Below are 6,006 nucleotides of genomic sequence, written 5' to 3' on the forward strand. Positions count from 1 at the left end.
ATATGCTTGCCAAAATACAAAAAAATCAACATTTTCCTATTCCTCATGCATTTATATATCTAACTTATTAGATATTCATAAGGAAATCTAAAGGAAGAGAACTTAGGTAAAAACATAAATCCTTATCTTTATAGTCATTTAGACAGCTAAAATAGTTTTCTAAAATATGTATTTCCACAGAATGCATTGTTTATTTTGTTTTTCACTGAACATCAGGTAATGGCTCAACTGTGCTTACTTTCCAGTGACTTATATAGATGACTGTTGTACCCTGGTAGTAATGTTCCCTCTAAGCTGCGTGTGTGCACAGGCAGCCAGCAGCCAGTTTATTTGCTTCACATTTCGAATGAAGCCTCTCCCATCCTTATGGTAGTTAATTTAAGTGACAAACTCAATTTAACCAATTCAAGCCAATTCTTGGTTCACAAATCAACTTCAGCCCACCAATACTTATTTCAGGATATTTGAGATAGGGAAGGAAAAGAGAGTTATAAAAATAATGAAATATCATTAGTTCTTCATTTATCACCATATTTATATTGTATCTTTAAAAGAAACCCAGCAGTTAAAGTAGGTTAGTCCAAGATCACCCAGGAAGCTTAACAGGCTAGCAAGATTTAAGCCAAGCACAATGCTACGAAAGTGTGCAGGCTTTTAAGCTCTCTAGAGCTATTCAGTAGGCTAGGTAGAATAAAAATGGAGAGGATGTGAGAAGAAACAGAAAAATCCAAACATTAGATGTTTTGCCCATGAGTTATACAGTTAGATTCAGTCCCAAGATAGACATTGCAGATTGAACGCATCAATATTAGATGCAATAGTATCAGGTTATATCTGTTTTCCATGGTGGGGAAAAATGACTACTCTGAATTTCTAAAGGTAGAATGGCTGGCTGAAACTCAAGAGATTTGTCTTTTGCCTTTGTTGAAACACAAATGTTCCTAAATCTGTAGAGTTGGAGATTAAACATTAGATCAGGGGTCTCAAAAATGCGGCCCGGGGGCCATTTGCGGCCCCCCAGATGATAGTTTGTGGCCCTTGCCTTGCCTGCCCCCCCCAAAGCGCCCACATATCCTCTGCTGTCAAGAGTAAAAAAAAAAAAAAGCCTTGCCTCAGTCGTCAGCTCTCTCCCAAGACAGCACTTCTTGCACCCTCCATCCAGAGCTGCAGCCTGCCAGCCAGCCCACCTGTCTGTCGACTAAGGAAACTCCTGGGCGGCTTCCTCAGGCTCTTGCTCCGCTTGGCGGAAAATCTGATGCAGCCCAGCCTCACCCAGACTCTGTCTCTAGTGGCCCCCAGGTAAATTGAGTTTAAAACCTCTGCATTAGATCAACATTTTAAAAAATTGTGTGTTCCCTAGTGATTGAAGGGGGTGGAATTCTCAGTGCAAAGTTCCTTTTCCAGTTCATTCACTGAGTCACTGAGCAATGACTAATAATGAGAGTTTTGCTGTTCTGTTTATCATATTAATAACAATGTGCTCTCAAGTTGATTCCAACTTAGGGTGACCTTTGCTACAGTTTCTTAGATAAAAAGTACTCAATAATTTACCACCTTTTTGTTGGAGCTCTGGAATTGTGCAATTTGTCCAAGGCTATACAGGTAGCTCTTTCCCCAGAAGGCGCAGTGGACTATCAATCCAGGCTCTGCAGCTTGGTACTCCAAGTCACTGAGGTATTCATTGGGTAAAAGTATATTTTTCTTAGCTGTAACTTTTTTTTTTAAGGAACTCACATATTTTCTGAAATCTGTTCTACTCAGGTAGGTAACATGTAACTAGCTAAGTTAGATTGACTTTATTGATTTTATTTGAAATTCTTGCATCATTTTCCTCTCTGCCTACATCAAAATCCTCTGGGAGAGAGAGAACTGGACATTTCTCTATGAAGTTCTAAAAGGAATAAAAGGAGTAGACTATGTCTAGATGGGCGGCATATAAATGCAATAAATAAATAAATAAATAAATAAATAAATAAATAACTAAATAAATAAATAAATAAATAAATAAGTTTTCTCATTAGATATTCTCATATGCAATATTGCTTTGTAGTGTGATGTAGTGGATGGAGTGACACACTAGGACTCCGTAGAACAGGATTAAAATTCCCACTCGGCCATGGAAATTCACTGAGGAAGTAGAACTGGTCAAACCACTCCTTAGAGCGGAGGTCATCAACAACCGGTCCGCAGCCCATTGCCGGTCCCTGGCTTGAGCACCACCGGGCCGCCAAGACAGACCTCCTCCCGCCCCCCCCCGCACGCACTCCCCTCCCCACAGCTGCTTTGCGTGCACGCGTGCCGGCACCCGCATGAGTCCTCCCTCGCCCATTCCCGCAAGCCCCTGCGGGTGCAAAGCAGCTGTGGGGAGGGGAGGTTGTGCAGGGGGGGCAGGGAGAGGTCTGTCTTGGCAGCCCGGTCCGGTGGCAGCGACCAGGGTTGGCAAGAACCAGGAGGGAGAGCAAAACCCGGGTGCCCCGGGTGCTCTCTTCCCGGCAGCAGTGGCGGCGACGGGAGTGGGGGGTGTTGCCAAGAACCGGGAGGGTGAGCAAAGCTTGGGTGCTCTCTTCCTGGCAGCAGCGGCGACGACAACGGGAGTGGGAGGTTGTCAAGAGCCAGATAAATAAAAAAAAATTTTAAAAGATTCACAGGCTTTTGCCGCCGCTGGCACACACTCCCTCACCCCTTCAAGCATGTGCCAGCGCGCAGGAGTGGGGTGGGCGCGCGGGTGTGCAGGCACTCCTGCGCATGCGTGAAGCAGTGAGGGAACACATACGCACGCCTATGGCGCGCGCACTCCCCAACCACTGTGCGCGTGCATCTAAGAGGGCAAGCACGAAGGGCCGCCCCACCTCCCTCAGAGACTCCCCCGGTCCGCACTAGTAAAAACGTTGGGGAACACTGCCTTAGAGACCTCACTTACCTTGAAAATCCTGTTAGAGTGATTATAGGTCAGTTCCAACTTGGTAGCACAGAACACACACACACATTACTTGTGTGTAATTTTTTGTTAATGTCTGTGTTTCTGGGTTTTGGCCAAGATTATCCAAATATGTTTTCTTCCCCTTTCAGTGGGGCTTCATCAAAAACTTCTTGGCAACTGCTTAATTGGACATAGAATGGATGTACTTAGTAAAGGTAGTCGTTAGGAAGACTAATTACCTCTCAGTAACTATTTCTGAGGGGCAGAATCTTTTTTAATAGATGGATCAAACAATAATAAAGTCATTTTGCTTCCCCAATGTGTGACATGTTTGTTATATTAGACCTATTAATATGTTAAGCCAGAAAGCACATAGGACTATAATGGGGGGGAATGCAAATAACTAACTGCAGTGCCCCACTTCCCTAGTCCGCTTGGAAAAAGGATGGACCTTTGTGTGTTCATCATGCAGGCCTGTAGCTAAGAGAAGTTACAGTGTCTCCATGATCAGGAGTCTTGACTTATCAGAGTTAATCACAGAAATGCTTTAAGCACGGTCAGCTGAACACTTTCAAAGCCCTCTGGAGGCCTTAGTGGTAAACATGTGAAAGTCAGTATTTCGGATGGGGTGAGTAGGTGGTGGCAGAGCTCACCAGCATTCACATCAACAATACAATAACAGCACTGCACACTTTAATGCTTAGGTAAAGGTAAAGGTTCCCCTTGACATTTAGTGCAGTCGTTTCCAACTCTAGGGGCAGTGCTCATCCCCATTTCCAAGCCATAGAGCCAGCATTTGTCTGAAGATAGTTTTCATGGTCATGTGGCCAGCATTACTAGACATGGAATGCCGTTACCTTTCCACCGTGATGGTACCTATTTATCTACTCGCATTTGCATGCTTTCAAACTGCTAGGTTGGCAGGAGCTGGGACAAGTGACGGGAGCTCACTCTGTCACGTGAATTTGATCTTACAACTGCTGGTCTTCCGATCTTGCAGCACAGAGGCTTCTGCAGTTTAACCCACAGCTCCCCCATGTCCCTCTTAGTGCTTAAGTGGGGATTTATGTGTCACTGTGTAGGCACAGACCTTGGAATAAGAGATAACCAGGTGCCTCTGTAGTTTGTTCCTTTTATACTCAGTTGCATTGTGATATTTAGGAGATGATGGTACAGCTCTCAAGCAATTTTGTGCCAGATTTTAAAATGTGTAGCCAAATTAACAACAGGTTCTATGTACTAATGACCATTTTAACTATACCAAAAGATATACCGAAATGTGGTTTAATAATTCATGCATTAAATACTGCAATAAGAACAGTAAAAGAAGCACAGACAACTAGATTAGGATTAGAATTCACAAATTGTTTCTTACTGTAACCTAATCACATGTCTTCAGTGAAACACAAGGTGGGAGGAGTACTCCCACAGAAACCTGGACTGCAGAAATTAGCAGGTGCACCAATAACCTAAAGACTCTCAAAGCACTTTCTTTGGTGGAGGAATTTGAAGCTGGCACGAAGAACTCTGTGGCCATACTTTTAAAAAAGGGAAGTGTTATATCAAATTGAAAAATAACAAACTTATTGCCATGCTGTGTGTTCTTATTTGCATGAAAGATTTGCATGTGTTTTATACACACCATCAAATCTCTTTCCTTAGAAGGTAAAGCAGGATTTTTCCCTAAAAGATTCGTGCACCCCAAATCCAGCAGCAATGTATGTAGAAGTTGGGTATTCTGAAGAACTAGCTGTAACTTTCCCACAGATGGGTGGGTTCCACATTAGTATGGAAGGCAATATTTTCCGACATCCAACTCTCACAGATTATATCTACACTGGACCACATTTGCACTGGCTTAAGTAGCACAAGGTATTTACCTTTTATTTTTTATGATCTTATACTCTCATATAGTTGATTAAAATGAGTTTGAAATTTACTAGTCTAAAGAGACTAAGCTGCACCTTTATGTTTACAGTGGTGCCTTGCATAACGAGTGCACTGTTTAACGACGAATCCGCATAGCGATGCGGATTTTGCAATTGAAAAACTGATCGCATTGCGATGTTTGAATAGGGAAAACATCGCATTGCGATGATCGGTAAGCGTTTCGTTACCGATCTCCGCATTGCGATGTTTTCAAACAGCTGATCGGCAGTTCCAAAATGGCCACCGGAAGAAGAAAATGGCCGCCCGCAGCATTTTCGCACCAATTCCTCGCTTACCGAGGCGGCGAAAATGCGGCCGGATCGAGGATTCCCGCTTAGCGGTGAGTTTTGTCCCCATAGGAACGCATTAAGCGTATAGCAACACTTCCGGATAGCGACAATTTATCCAGAACGGATTATCATCGCTATGCGGGGCACCACTGTATTTGGAATATTCAACCACTCACCATAAGCTAATAGACCACACAGACCAAATGTATAAATGGACTATACTGACAAATCCACTTGTAAATCTGCAGCTCATGCATTAATCGGAGGTCTTCACGTTGACAGCTTGTTCAAGTTTGCACATTGCCCTACGCTTTGTTTGGGCAGAGTGTTATCCTTTACAGCCAAGCAAACAATTCAATTCTGCTGCTGCCAGCCGGTAATATTCTCTGGAGCAGGAGGAGCACTAATAAGGCGGCATTAGGATAGACATAATGCCACCAGCCGTTACATAACGAAACAGGCAGGCCCGGGAGGAAATGCCCATTCTGATGGTAGTGGCAATTCCGGAGCTGGCCCCCACCTCCGAGTGCGCACCGACAACACAGTGAGTGTCTCTTTCACCGGCAGTGCGGGGTATGGGGCGGAGGAGGAAGAGCCCGCCCTATAAGGCCATGTGACTGCACAGCTGTCGACCTCTCCTGACGAGGCTGGGGAGCGTGTGAAGCGCCTCAGAGGGAGGGAAGCCCTTTGTGTGCACTCATCCCTTTCCTCATGCCCTCCCCTCCTCTGAGTGCCCCTGTGTGCCGCCGCTGCCACCGTGGGTTGGGAATAGGCTGGGGAGCGCCAGCTTTGCCTTGCCTTGCCCGAGCAAGCCCTTCTTCTCTTCCCACACAGTTGCCGGCGCTCGTTCAGGAACCAGCAGCTTCC

The 6,006-nt window shown here is 44.8% G+C and overlaps 1 protein-coding gene across 2 annotated transcripts in view; it reads left to right on the forward strand.

The window, feature by feature from the left end:
• The window catches only part of UBE2E2 (ubiquitin conjugating enzyme E2 E2), a 248,138-nt gene that overhangs the window by 180,347 nt on the left and 61,785 nt on the right, over positions 1-6,006 (forward strand). The window lies entirely within an intron of this gene.

The sequence above is a fragment of the Pogona vitticeps genome, chromosome 6, assembly GCF_051106095.1.
Source record: "Pogona vitticeps strain Pit_001003342236 chromosome 6, PviZW2.1, whole genome shotgun sequence".
Lineage (NCBI taxonomy): Eukaryota > Metazoa > Chordata > Lepidosauria > Squamata > Agamidae > Pogona > Pogona vitticeps.